This window comes from Perna viridis, chromosome 5, assembly GCF_037379345.1.
Source record: "Perna viridis isolate PV_CMFRI_1.1 ecotype Kerala chromosome 5, ASM3737934v1, whole genome shotgun sequence".
Lineage (NCBI taxonomy): Eukaryota > Metazoa > Mollusca > Bivalvia > Mytilida > Mytilidae > Perna > Perna viridis.
The window spans coordinates 13,094,865-13,110,426 of record NC_142449.1 but is presented as its reverse complement, the minus strand read 5'-3'; the positions used below and the strand labels follow the sequence as shown (position 1 = coordinate 13,110,426).

General features: G+C 33.4%; 1 protein-coding gene and 1 long non-coding RNA gene across 2 annotated transcripts in view; one reads left to right on the top strand and one right to left on the bottom strand.

Annotated features, from left to right (window-relative positions):
* Positions 1-2,794, bottom strand: part of LOC148616095 (uncharacterized) — a 34,214-nt gene extending 31,420 nt beyond the window's left edge. The window contains exon 1 of the mRNA XM_088582793.1: positions 2,639-2,794. The gene's annotated coding sequence lies outside the window, so the exon portion shown is untranslated. The remainder of the gene's footprint in view (positions 1-2,638) is intronic.
* A 5,830-nt stretch (positions 2,795-8,624) lies between these two features.
* On the top strand, positions 8,625-12,142 carry LOC148616094 (uncharacterized). Its single transcript, XR_015922112.1, has 2 exons — positions 8,625-8,664; positions 10,150-12,142. It is a non-coding gene; the product is annotated as an uncharacterized LOC148616094 (long non-coding RNA).
* Positions 12,143-15,562: the final 3,420 nt, after the last annotated feature.

Here is a 15,562-nt window from a genome sequence, read left to right as displayed (position 1 = left end):
GATAAGCAATTATTCGAGGTGTACTGATGTCCCGAAACCAGAATATATAGGCTAAAGAACATTTTACTAGCCCCTGGAAACCTATCGCGGAGGTCCATAAATAAATAAAAACCTCTACCAATATTTGTTATTCCTTTGCATGAAGTTTATAATAATTTCTCTCAATTTTGAGCCTCGCAAACTGTAGGTGATACATATGTTCATTCCATGAACGTGAACTTTGTTCTTTGTGCTTCGATTGAAAATAGCTGCACACGTTCAATTTGTGGTAAACGAGGAGATATGATAACATGTTACATGTTGATATGAATCATTTATCTGCCCTTTCAAGGTTTTTTGTGGCAAACAGTATCAAAGCTACATATAATGACGGGTTGGTAAAGAAATGTCTGATTTTTTTAAAGCAACGAAGCTTTGACATTACTGAGTTTCGACGAAAATTGATAGTTTCTGATACAATATCAATAGAATTGAATTGTACTTGTGAGTTTATGGAATATGACTGACTGCACAATTTGATAACAAAAAAAGAATTATAATTCAAATGTGCAACATATGGGCTACTTCTTTCAAGCAAAGATATTAACAGTATATGTAGAGTCATTGCTAATGACCCTGAAGTAGTGTCTAAAAGCCACTGAAGAAATCTATGCAAAACAGTGTAATATATAACTGATTTGTTAAGGACGGATATTGTCATTCTATTTCATCTACTTATTATTATTATTATTATTATTATTATTTTATTTTTTTGTTAATAACGCTCGTCCTATTGTTGTAAGGCTTTTGTATGTGGGCGATAGAAAAGATAGTTATTGCAACCCATCACCATAAAGAAGGATGGTCACATATGTAAAGATACCGATATATGACATGTTAAGTGCTAAACAGAATCCTATTTATATGTTTTTGCAGCCTAGGTATCAGTTAAATAATACTCCGAGTCTGTTCTTCTCGAGATATACACTAGCATTCGAGATAAAACGTATGAATTTACGCTATCGAATATTTTCAATTAAACTAATTAAAACACCAAATGTAAAGTTCTGTAATTGAATTACTTGATTAAAAAAACATTTTGGTATACATGTTTAAAAAACTGTTTTGATTTTTTTTCCTATCAGGTCTAAATCCGCTTTGCGAGATTCTCCTTTAATGTTGTTATCTTTAATTCATATTTTTAATTGACCTATTTTTTATCTACTACATGTATATCGTTGTCTACCAAAAATCCATTCAAAGGATGATTTATTGGTACAAAGATCAAATTAGACGTATCAATTGTTCTAATAATTCACTGCATATAGGATCTAACAACACACCATTCTACTTTCTGTTCTGATGACCTTTCTGAACACGCAATCAAATTTCATCTTCATGATTTTGAAAGCATTATTCAAATGGGAAAACACGAGGATTCTAAAAAGGTCTGAACAGGAAGTTGAATGAAATGTTGCAGTGACTGTAGGTCTTGTTATTGTTCTTGTAGTAGAGGTTTCAGATAAAAACCATTACACATTTAGTCATTAAAGCACCTTTTATTTACATCAAAAATTAAAATATAGGAAACCATACTTAGGAATTTCGCAGGAACATACTAAGACCGCTACATGTACTTAATTCGTTGTTGTTTAATGTTGTATAGCTCTTTGTTTCTGTCAGTTTTTCATTCCTATTGTTATTGTGTTTTTTTTAAATTATATTCAATTTGACTAAGTTAAGGCATGGTTCTTTGCACTGTTTGGTCAGGACGAGGTTGATTTGAAATCTAAGCCAAGAAAAAATCACACATAGTTTTCTCCTTTCTTTAATTACACATTTAACAAGATTTATATACAACTGCTGTAAAACTAAGCGGTACATTAAAGCATTCATACATGTACAAATAAAAGGAACATTTACAAATGAAAGTTAGTGTTTACTGAAAGTCAAAATAAAGATTTTGTTCATAAATAGTAATAGAGTCTAGTTTTAGAAGAAAATTAATGTTTGATAAAGAAAAGATTTCAGTCATGATATAAGAAAAATATGTATTTTTACATATTTCATTATTCTATTTAGATTTTCTTTTTTTGAAAAATAACCTATAAGAGACAATTGTTTCCGTTAGTTTTCCACACCTTTTTTTCGTAGTTATTCATAATGATTCATAATAATAGTAGTCTGATGATGTTAAATGATATCATTGGTTGTTCATAATACACGAAAATGTTGCAAAGTTATACTAGCCTGGCCACTTTAAGAATGACTCGTATTAAGTTTTTATTCTTTTTTTTCAAAGTAAACTTTATTATTCAAACATTATTTGTATTTGATTCTAACAAAATAAAATTCATTTTGCTCCAAGAGTTAACTTTAGAATGATACTTTTTTGATACACTCCATGATTATACCACAACAAACACTACAAATATTTTATTACACAGTTATTCATGCACATCTTAACTTGAAACAAAACAAAAATTAATAAACAAAACTAGAAGATGATGTTAACAGATAGAAAACTGTAAAAAATGTATTAAATTGATTATAGGGCAATTAAATAACGGTTCAAGTTACTTAGAATGTCAATAATCTTATGGTAAGGTTAAATCCAGTACTTAAAGAATTACAACGATATGTACATGTTAAAACTTACTGTCAATGTTTTGTAACTGAGGTCTAAGACATCCTGATTAAGTCCATAAATCTAATCTGGACAAATTTTCGATATATTAAAATCAAACTACAGAATATATGATTTGTTAAGGAATATTGACTAACTCCTTTATAAAAATTGTATATTAGGTGACAGATGTGTGGCCACCAATGTGGACTAATAGTTTTCAACACATTAAGTAATATAATTGGTGTTCAGTGCATACACAAGGAAAGTCCAAGTATATAAAGAAAAATACAGATTATGAAAATGATATATGATTGATTTTTATTAACATTCCCGTGCATGAAAAAGAGGCATCGAAATATAACATATTTCTTTTGACAAATAGTATTACGTTGTTATAAGGGATCGTATGTGTTATTTAGGAAATAAATTGGACAGCCTAGTTTGAAATTGAATATCCTTAAGATAAAACAAGACAATGTACCTTCAGAGGATGACAGAAGCACATGTTTCACGTGCAGTATATAATATTTACATTTTTTTAACACTTAATCATATCTTCTATAATGGCTTCTTACAAAGCAATACGACGAGATGCGTTCTCCGTCATACGGATATTCTATACCCAAATATATATACGTTATTTCAGTATTTATAACCATGCGATGCTTTGTGCACTTATTAACTTATTAAATCTCATTGTTTGGATTTACAAAACATTCTTCTTCACATTTCGGATATGAACAATTTATATCATTTGTATGCAAAACGGCACATGTTCTAATACCACGAGGATTACCTCAAAGGTGCATGCACCGTTTCCATATTTCCATATTCAGTGTATATGTATGATGCGGTAGCCGACGCGTTGCTATAGTACTTTACCATATAACGGTGCATATATTCATAATGCTCACGCTTATTGTATATATTATGTTGTGTTAGTGCACGGGTCGCTATTAAACTTTACCCTGTCGGCGCACCTTTTCCTTTTTTCCAAATATATTGTGTATGTTGTAGAAGTTCACGGTCGTTTTTGTACATTACTCTACCGGTACACCTATATTCCCGTGCGATTTCTATTGGCTGTGGTAGTGCTAGAATTGTTTTTGTACGTAGACTTTTCATTTTTTGTGTTTACTTAATTTTATATATTGAATATGTGATATTAAAAATTAAATCTACATCCTTTCTCCGCCTACATGTATCATTATATTACAGATGTGTATATATAGATTTCTCTAATTATTGTCAAAGCCCCGTGCAGTTCCGGGTGCCAAAGAATAGGTCTGCAGCAGCGCTAAGCTTGTCGTAAAAGGCGACTAAATAGTGCTCATGAAGCTAGCCGGGGGCTAGGCGCTCTGCCCAGAAAGCAACTGGGATGTGTGCCCCAGGTGGTGGAATGGGGTATACCTTGCGTGTTACATGCTGGGGTTGTCAGGCTATAATACGGAAAACCTGACTGCCAACCATAGTGGTGTACCATGTTGGGAAAGATGCCACGCTCCTCTCACATTAAAGAACTCTGCTGTGGTATTCGATAGGAGCAGGAACCTTTGCGCTCCGCCACAGGAGGCTAAATTGCTCGACCCTACCCATCCCCCTTTTTCTAGTGGCAATCGAAGTTTGTCGACCCTAATGTCCTTGTGTCCCATCCATTTTTTCATTTCGTCGTCATCATTTCAAGTTCATTTTATCATCCATTTCACGTTCATCGTTTGAAAATAGCTGAAATATTGCTACTCGGACGTTAAACCCCAACAATCAATCAATCAATCAATTATTGTCAAACTTTACCAGATCTTAATTATCTTTGTCTAATCATTTTTAGTGGTACACAAACAAAGAAAAGAAATAATTTATAGTATAATATACAAGGAAAGTACGGAAAATCACTACATTAGCGGCATCCGTATCCCTGACTATAGAAATTAAGGATGAAACAGCATCTTAGCATGTACTATACTGTAGCAGCTGTCCGTAGTACATATGTAAACAATTAGTCTTGGTTGAGTCCGTACTTCTATCGTTAGATTATTTATCACACCTTGTTATTTACAGGTATTCATTTAAAAACAATGTGGGCAAAATAGTTTGTCCTTCAGACTCGAATAACAGTTTCAGTTTCAGCCAGAGAGTACTATCCAATTAAATGTGTTCCTAACTCGAGGTTAGCGAAATAAGTTCTAAATTGGTAAACTGACTTAAAACAAAACTGAAATTGCCTTAGTTACGAGATTAGTGAGATCTTTCCGACAGTAATAGCCTGTGTGTATTTACTTTTTTTCTACGTTTTTTTACTAGCCTGAGAAAGGTTTCATGACTTTTTTTCTTGGGGGGGATGGGGGTGGGTGAGGGGTTCTCAGATACTGTTTGGTCCTCCTTTACCGTAACGGTAGAAACACACAGAAAAACTACATTAAGTTCCAATTGAAAACTTCTTTGCCAACGCTGTTTGATTGTAAGTGTCTTCTAAGCATAACTGTAGAAAGTAGTTCTATTCCTTCTGAAAACTAGGGGCAAGTTGATAATAAGTAGAGACTCTAAAGGACCTAAATTGCTCACCTATCTTGATTGAAGCTACATTTTTTTTTAATAGCAGCCGTGTTTTTTTTTTTCATTGACAAAAAATCCGAACATTCATATCAACTTTTCATTGAATTCTGTCCAATAGTTTGTTTCACGGAAAAATATTTTGAAAGTAATGCCATTAAAAATTGCGAAAAAGGCGTCTAAAAGGCCATACCTCTGTAATGACTTAACAAATTTTCTCGAAAATTTGAACAGATAGTTCTCATCAAACTGAACAATGTTAACCTATATCAGAATTTCGCTTAACTTAACGGTTTAGGAAATACATGCAACAAAAAAACAACTGTCTAACCCACTATGTTTTATTTCTGGTGACGGTGGCCATGTTTGTCTACGAAACAAAAACTCCCAACGTCAGTTCTAGGCAAATACCATAAGAATCAATCATATCATGTTTGATTCTCATAGGTCTGGTAGTGTCAGAGAGAAGAGTTAAATATTTTCTACAAAATGAGTTTCCCATATGATATCAAATTCATGTGAAAACGAAAGAAGGAACAATAACAAACGGAAGTGGCGAAACAACTCGTTATGTAAACTAAGATATCTGTAATATTAAAGCAAAGTACTCATGTACTGAATCAATCTATATCGATCGTTTGAGTTTTACGCCTAAAATAATCGTCAAATTGCAAAAATATGAGATAAATGGATAGTACGGGGATCGAATTCAAACGTGACACATGCTTATTGTTATAAATGGTTAATACTGAAGTCTTTGTTTTAATTTTAATTTCACCATTCTGATTACGAAGAACATTTAAAAACCACACACACACCAAAGTTCTTGATGCATCGTAGCAGAGCACCAGTTCGCGTAATATTCAAGTTCGATATCGGTTTCCATGAAACAACTAGATGAATAAACACAAAACTTTCAGTATTTTTACAATTCAGGTTATTCTAGACTTATTGTAAATCGCTGTATATATAGTTGTGTTTTGCTGATGTCCTCTTGATACTTAGTTTTCATCATTTTATAATAAATTGCCTTTTTCAATTCATATATTGTGTTGTGTCTTTTTATGAAAATCAAACGAAGCAGAAGTTATTCAAGGAGGAAAGATGACAAAAATTCAATTTATCGATCTCCAGATCGAAACTGTCTGTTAAATCATTCAAAATTAAGCCATAATCATTGAAATAAATCATATCCTTAAATACATGTTCCGCTAAACTAGCTACATTTCTCAGTTGATAAGCTTTATAGCTCAAGTGCTACAGGTTATTCAATAGACGCATGTGTATCATGTAAAAGCACTGGGCATCTAGTTCCAGAATCACATACTTTAACATTCACTATAAAGTTTTAGAATGTATTTCACCAATCGTGTCTGGTGCAGGAAACATTTTTAAGGCCCTGGAGCACATACAGCTGTATTATAATAGCATACACATGGCTAAAATAGATTTTTTTTTGCAAAAACCAATAACACAAGACTAAAAAAATACACAATGCCGGAGAAATGCACAATCGAAATTTCTATGGCATCGCCTGTGCAAAGTTTTATTGTCACTTGTCAGATCAGGGCTTCAGATGTCATGAGGCGGTAATCGTTATAAAATACGTCAGGATCGTTTCGGGAGTTATGCTACTTTTTTGTAAAAGAAGGTACAAGACAAGTGGCAAATAATAGTCTGAAGCCCCTTTCTTTATACAAGTTTCTTCACCGTCACCACTGCCCATTTTATTCGCCAGGGCCTGCATGAAATACCTGAAGACAGCTCTTCCAATTTATACTCATATGTCAATTGTATGATTGATAACTATTTATAATCTCGCAGGGTTTCCATTTCTAGATAAGCTAGTATGTTTTTTTTTCATGCTTCTAAAAATAAATAGGCAACTTATATATACAGGTACTGAAAAGAGGATACAGGTCAACTATTTTTAATTGGATCATGGTTAATACAAACCAAAGTAATCAGCATAATTAATTCGCAGATAAAGTTGTTTATTGGGTTTGTTTATTGGCGTAAATAACATAGAATTTAATTTTTTGTATTAGAAATACCTATAACGTGGGCCTTACTATCTGCATTTAACATAAGTGTGGTATGCCAATGGGGCTATTTTCCTGCGGTATTGTAAGAAAATTACAGATGCTATCAGGCTTTACAAATCTAAAGGCTCTGGCGACTGCTATATCAATTCTTATCTTCGATCTAAATTGATGAAAATTAAATAAGAGGGGTATTATAGAATAAAACTGAAACCTACATTGATGTCAGTTATACCAGAAAAAACTTAATCATTGCTAAACGCCTAGGAAAGATACTTTTGAATGAGTTACTGATATTTTATTGTGTATACTTTGCACAAGTTTCATCAACATGTTCGCAAACCCCCATCCGTGTTATGATATTACATTGCATATGTTAATCAACTGTGAATTGTTATATTGAAGCTACGCCGGGATGTCTTGTCTTGTATATCTTTTATTCTGTTAACAGCAACATCTGCGAGAAGCTAACCCTTCTCGAAAACTCAGGCACACGTTCGGTTTTAGTGGGTTCGTGGAGTGCGTTTTATTTTGTTAATTTGTTTTCGTTTTTTTATTCTTTTGCGTTTTTCGGTACAATATATCCCCCGTGTATTGTCTGTTCTATATTTCTACGTGGGCTGAGACAACCCCCGCGCACCCCCACTCATCAACGAAAATATGATTTTCAGGTACCCTTATACCTCTCATTTACGACTCTTGTTGTCGCCAAAAAATAAACTGAAGCTTTTTTGTATTTTTTGACTACTTTTTATTCCTCGTTAAGGCAAGAATTTCTACAAACCGAAGAAAACTGACATATGCATGTATCATCATGTAGCCCGAAAATCGCCAAAAATCATCAAAAGAACCCCAGAAGTATGAATTGTGATAGTACAGAATAGAAAATACCATATTAGCCATTTTTTTACTGAAGCATTAATACTCTAGGGGTTTTGACATTGAAAAATATGTCAATTTAAGCGATTTTTCGGCGGGGTGGGGGTACATTTTTTTTCATTTTACCGCAAAACCCTAAGTGTTACCACAACTTTCTTGGTACCATTGTAAAGCTGATATATTGGGCTGCTTAACGATGGTACCTAAATATATTTCGTTTGTTCTCACATGCTATCCCAGAAAGGGATAGAGGCTCAACCAACTGAGTAAAACAAATCTTGACTTTTTGACTCAGCAGGGTACAAATATATTCTTATACTGAAAAAGAATCCCAGAATATTCTTTGGCGACAAACTGATTCGGTAATGGGAGGAAAAAAGCACCTGAAAATCACCATGAAGTTGATGAGTATGGGGTGCACGGTGAACCCTCCCAGCCCATGGACTTATTCCCATGCTGTCTTTTCAATGGATTTCTCATCGTAAAGACGTTTGCTTTTACTACTTCTATAAATCGTCTACTTAACGATCACGATAAGCCATTTACGGAAGTGTAACGAATGACGACGGTTTAAAAATATATTGGGTAAGGTAATATCTATCATGTTTTTTCCTATCTCTTAAATGTACAGTAAAAAAATAAATGATGAGGTTGACTAATTTTTTTACTTAAACAGGGCGTTGATCTTAGAGCATGACATTCTAAGTAAAGGACAATTTATATCGTTTTGGGTTTTATGAATCTTTGAAAATATTCTTAAAGTCCTTTTTCAAATTCATTTGTCTTAAGTGAATACGACTCTAAAAACTATTTGCACACAGAACTTTATACATATCAACAGACATAAAATGAGTTTTTAAGAATTATTTTGAAGATTTTTAACACTCGAACTAACTTATAAGGAAGTTGGCGATGTATTTTCATGTGTACTCTTATCAATAAAGTTATGTATTTACAACATGTATAAATCGATGTTCATACATTATGTAATAAGTTCATATCTTCTAGTTTATATATCTTTACATGTCTTATTGTAATAACGAGTATAAAGAATTAAAGTACTAATGAGAAGGACCTTACTACATGTAATTGTCAATTTGAACACAGAGAAATAAAGTTATATGCCAACTCATTAAAGTGGGTGATTTTGAAATCACATCGTCCGTTCTTCCGAAACACTCTACTGTAAAAGATGTTCGGGCTTGTATATTGGATAGAATGCTTCTAATGACTTAGTGCCTCCTTTTTCCATGCTCCTCAATTAAATGATGGAGTAGTGGTCTTCTTAGCATGACGAAGCGCATACAATCTTTTTTTAATTGTGTATTAAAGTCTTTAAGGGTGGCGATGTATATTGTTGTAGTTATATTTTTTTAATAAAATGATACTAGAAAGTGTCACATGTACTTTAAATATAACGAGCATAGGTATGGTGAATATGTCAAAGACACAACAGCTCCACCTGGATGAAAATGTCAGACACAACAGTCCCACCTGGATGAAAATGTCAAAGACACAACAGCTCCACCTGGATGAAAATGTCAAAGACACAACAGCTCCACTTGGATGAAAATGTCAAAGACACAACAGCTCCACCTGGATGAAAATGTCAGACACAACAGCTCCACCTGGATGAAAATGTCAGACACAACAGCTCCACCTGGATGAAAATGTCAGACACAACAGCTCCACCTGGATGAAAATGTCAAAGACACAACAGCTCCACTTGGATGAAAATGTCAGACACAACAGTCCCACCTGGATGAATGTATTATATATGAAAACATGTACAACAGTAGAAGTTATATTTTTCACTGTATTTGTGTATATTAACATCAACTTTTTTTTTAGTTTCTCGTTTAATAAATGATAGGTAACCGTGCGTAAACTGATGATTGAATTAAGATTTCAGAAGATGTGCATAGGTGATCATGCTTATATATATGTATCTTTAAATTGATGCAAAGTCATTTTTTTTATTTTAAGCACTTACATGTACTTCCTTTTAATCACACACATGCATAAATTTTCATATGTAATTGTTTCATAACAAATAATTCCTTGTTTCAGGTGAATACAAAAATACCAGTCATATATAATGCTGTATACGTGTTTCAAGGGGTAACCTTTGATCAATGTGTAAAATTTGTTCAATACAATTCCCACGGTTTTGCAGGAGATCATCTAGCTAATTCTATATTATCCCTACAAAAACAACGACAGAATGAAATATAGCCACAAATGATTATTACAAATGACTCTTGCTGGAGCAATTGAATTTTATTGCTATTCTTCAGCAAATCAGATTTTAAAGAAATGAATATCGTAGACGTATTGATGATGTTTGATGGATTTGTATTGATGCTGATAGTGTTTCATCCGATAGGGGAAACGAAGAAGAATTGTGAAAACACTAAAATTGTTTGTGAGTGTGGTTTAAAATCGTGTAACTTAGCAAACGGGCATTTTCGCTTGGAATACTTTATAAAGTTGAGCAAGTGTCCAACGAAAGTCACTACTTGCATCAATTTGGACAATAACAATATCGGAATTCTCAATTCCACCCTTGTGGGCTTATTTCCAGAATCATTAAAAATTGTTTCTTGTCAGAATTGTAATATTACTGGTATAAGCACAGGAGAACTATTTGGAAACTTGACTAATCTTGTATTTCTTGATTTGTCTAGCAACCACTTGGAGATGAGAGCGTTGGGGAATCTTTTTGACGCTGTTAATAATTCCAATCTGTCAACTTTAAGTTTGTCTGGAAATCAAATACACGATTCAAGTCAACTTGACTTTTCTTTACTCAAGAATATTGGAAAATTGTACCTAAACGATTGTAGTTTATCAAATATTTCAAACATACTAAGTGCAAACTCGAACAATACCAGTCTGGAACGTCTTGAACTTGGAGGAAACCAATTCAGCGAGGAATCTCTAGAAGTTGTTTACAATACTAGTATTTTTTATCTTAATTTGTCATCATTAAATTTGTCGAAGAACCCTATCAAAACACTCAGACCCCATATATTTTCAAAGTTCCGAAATCTCAAACAGCTTTGGCTTTCGAATATTCAAACCAGTGAAGACCATTTCAAGGGGATAAAAAGCGAAACACTGGAATTTCTTGATGTCAGCTATTCTTTGCGTCTTACTTCTGGAGAAAAATACAAGATGGTGTTCAAAGTGTCTCCGAAATTGACTTATTTAAATCTTCAAGGAGTTGATTTTAATGGTTTTCGAAACTGGACAGTGGAGAATCTCCAATATCTTTTTTCTTCATTAAAATTAAGTAGCCTAATACTTGCAAACACATCAATGAAAACGATTCCAGAAAATGTTTTCGATGGATTGAGTAATCTGTCTTTCTTAGACATTTCACGAAATGAGATATCGAACTGGAGTTTACAATGTTTCCGCAATATGTCTACGAAGTTGGTAAAATTAGATTTAAGCAACAACAAAATACAGACAATAAAGGAAAATACATTCCCCCATGAACTTCTTGTCCGGTTAGAGAAACTGAGACTACATGGTAATATTTTCCGTTGTGATTGCTCAATTCATTGGTTTCGTAATTGGATGAAAGGTCGATATTTAAAACTAGATGCTCTTCATTCTTTGGAGGAAGATATGTCGTACAAATGCCATTCACCACCGGAAGTTAAAGGACTTAAACTTGTCGATTTTGACCCCGACTATGAATTTTGCTATGGTATTGCACTATCAGTAATATTTGGATTATGTATAGTTATTTTTAGTTTTAGTTGTATTTTAGTACTTAATCTTTGTGGAGAACGAATGTGCAAAAAACAAATGGAGAGTTTAAAGTTTTACGACTAAAAATTACATTGACAATGTTATATATACTTTTTATACAAAGTATGGATCATGTTTGTAAGAAGATTTGGTACATGTATGTTCATGCATGTACATAAATATATATGTTAGAACTACATGTAAATGTATTTTATACAGTTTTTGTCCACTGAAACATTTTTCAGGCTACAAATGTACATGTATGTGACTATTTAGAATTAGATAAAATTGTTTGATAAAAGATTTACATGTAGTTGAAATATTGATTTTGAAGTGTTAATTGTGAGTCGATACCGATGGATTTAGCCTTTAAATCCTTAACATACCAGTATTGTATTTTTTGTTTCGTAAGAATTTCGAACGTTTTTCGTTGAGTACATGACTGTAGGTGGGAAATTTTTCCATTATGTAGTTGTATTCTCCTTTGCTAGAGAACTGTTTAACTAGGACTAATTCATACACTTCTAATTTTGTCCTAAGGAAGAGTAATTGGCAGGCTTTATAGGGAATTGAAAATGAAGCATGTCCAAATCCCGAATTTGTCTATATATATATTTAATATAATAGTGTCACCGAAAATAGTGCTGACAGCGACGTCGTCATCAGCGGCGTCCGTATCGACGTCGTCCATTTTCACTTGATTTTCAGAACCAAGAATTTTACTAAGCTATACTACATAGAATGAAATGCCAATCCTTATTAACATGACATAGCAAGTTCAACACATTTATTGATATCAGTAGATATTTAGTACCACATCTTAATATGTATGTATAAACATGTGCATAATTCAATTATAATTACTGATTTCAGTAAATGTAGGAGTTTTCTGGATGATGCAAACACGTTCACCCTACCGGTGCACCTGGGCCATGCTCTCAGTTTTAGTGGAGTACGAGTTTCTCATTTACTTTTGTTACTTTGTATGACTTGTATTGTTTTAGTCACTTAATGTTCATTGTTGTGTTTGTCTGTTTTCCATGTCTGGTCATCGTCCCTGGATTACATACCTTTGATTCCGCTAGAATCTTGGTTGGTTCCATCGGATACTCTTTCAAGACAAAACGTATGTGTGTTCAGATTTGCTCTTTGGGCAATACCAGTCTGCGTCCATACTTGCCCCTCGGGCATCACCAGTCTGTGTCCACACTTGTTCATTTTAGCAAAAAAGATTTTGAACACGAGGAAGCTTCAGCACGAAACCTTTTTGGGTTCTCAAATAAAAATATCACAAACCAAAATAATAATAATAATAATAAATAAATAAATAAAATAAACATGTTCCTAGGATCCTATAGCCGTGCTTGCGGGGTACTGGTACACTTGTCAGGAGTAACGTTCGGTAATATAAAAAGGGGTGAAATTAATATTTTCATGGAAGATCGAGATCAGAACATTTCAAATCGTAGAATGTGAACTTAATTTATTATATGTAAAACGTCCAATCGAATATGACAGAACATAATGAAATATTTTTATGGTATCTTCGAAAAGAAGTGGTGACGTCTCTCTGTGCTTTCGAGTCTTCACACATAATAGCTTCTGTCATTGTTTATCATTTTCTTCTCGAAGTTGTTTAAATTGATACAACTGTGAGTATATATATTCGCTGAGAAACCAAAACTTTCAATATTTTCACTCTCAGTTGTAAAAATAATGTAAAAGGTACAAAAGCCCCACGCATTTCAACCACTCGATCTAGGAATTGAGAACCGAAGTCGTAGCACGGTCACGTGACCACATGGCTAATTTTAAAAAAATCGTATGGCTTGCAGGCAGAAACCTACCACGACGAGAACGATAGAAGTCGCGCTCTCGTTCACCTGAGGCGGAAAAGTGAATCATGTTGTTTACTGCCGTTGCTAATGATCTTCAAAGTTACTTCTATACAAAAAAAAGTTATCATTTTTAATTTAGATTATGAATATAATTATTTAACATTAAATTATCAACAAATACTGTATCAAATAATACTAAGACAAAGCCTTGATCTTTAATTGAAATGATTTTGAGTGGGGTACGTTTAATCAAAATTGGATCACGCTATGCGTTTTATCACAAAAAATCAGGAAAAAATGCACAAGTCCGTCAAACGTGAATCTACCAACATGCCAAATTTGGGATTTTTTTTTCTAGCTGTAATAATCATAAGAAATTTTTTAAGTGAGTCGGGACATCGAAGGTGCCGATGTACACATGACATACATCTACCTTATTTTACCTGTATAACCCCGTCAATAAGCTTGTCAACAATGAAGTTCAAGGTTACATGTACGCGTATATCGGAAAAGTGGCATGGTTTAGTACCAAAAGTCATTTAATACAATAGACCCTTTTGTGGTAACGTTGGGGTGGTCGATGAGCATGCGTAGAGCATGCTCAATATACACTTCGGCGAGGAAAGTTCTTTTGTTCTACCCAAGCTCTACCTCGCGGAAGTATATATTGAGCATGCTCACCAACTTACCACAAAAGTGTCTGTTATACGTCTATCAGAGATATTTACTCAAATATTATTTGAGTACATTTTTCACTCTACTTACTAAGATATATAAACGCGAAAATCTGAAAATTTGATTAATTCTTGCTTTTGAGGTGTCTGAACATGGCTTTTATTTAAAACGTTTCCATTCGCAGATTTTTTTCTTTCCGTCAAAATATGAAAACTAAGTAAAAATCTGTTTTATCGTGATTCTGTTGAAATCTGTTGAATTGTCAGTTAAGCAGCAATTCGTATGTAAATTAATGACTAGGTTTTGTATCCACATCGTTAGATTTTGTGTTTTTTTTCTTTTTTTTTTTTTGTGTTTGTTTAAAGTCATTCCATGCATTTTGTCTTATGAATTTAGTTTCACGTTTTACTTTTAATTTCTTTCTCACGCTTCCAGTACCGATTTTTTTATGTTTGTGTAACAATCACACTGTCTCTATTTCTATAGTTAACAAAATTTAAATCTATGCAGATTTTTTTTCAATAGAAAAGGCAATAATTACACTACACATGTGCACACATTGTGCAGGACGCAGCACCGGGAAACATCCCGATGGCGACATAATTTTGGTTAGTCAGAGGACTACGCGACACTCCTCCAAAATCCAAAATAAATACAACCCTTTCTTTACCCTGTTTTAAAATTTCATTAATATCAACCTAATCTAGAGTGATCACGGTATCCCCTGTACCAGGTACGTGGAAGAATTGTAACACCATCGCCCAAAACCGAAGCGAATGGCGAGAAACTGTAGTCGCCCTATGTCCACCCATGGACGAAATGGAATAAATCAATCAATCAATCTAGAGTAGACATAAATCTTTTCGTTAAGCTGAAAGCATGCATCTTACACCTCTTTCTTATCAAAATTATTGAATCTATCTAATAGTATGTACATGTGTAAATACTGTAATATTACCCACAATCAAAATTTCTTTAAGTTTCATCTTTTTTGCAAGTATATGATGCAACCTAATATTAACCAATTCTAATTCAACAAGGAATGTAAAGCTTCCCGGACTGCAGTTTGACACGACTGTAAAGGTAGACCCCTTACCAATTCAGTCAAGTATTAACACAACATTCAAGTTTGATACAACTCTGAATTTTTTGTTTTGTTAATAGAAACCAAACCAGGAATAGCGGAAATCAAAGAAGTAACAGTGTGA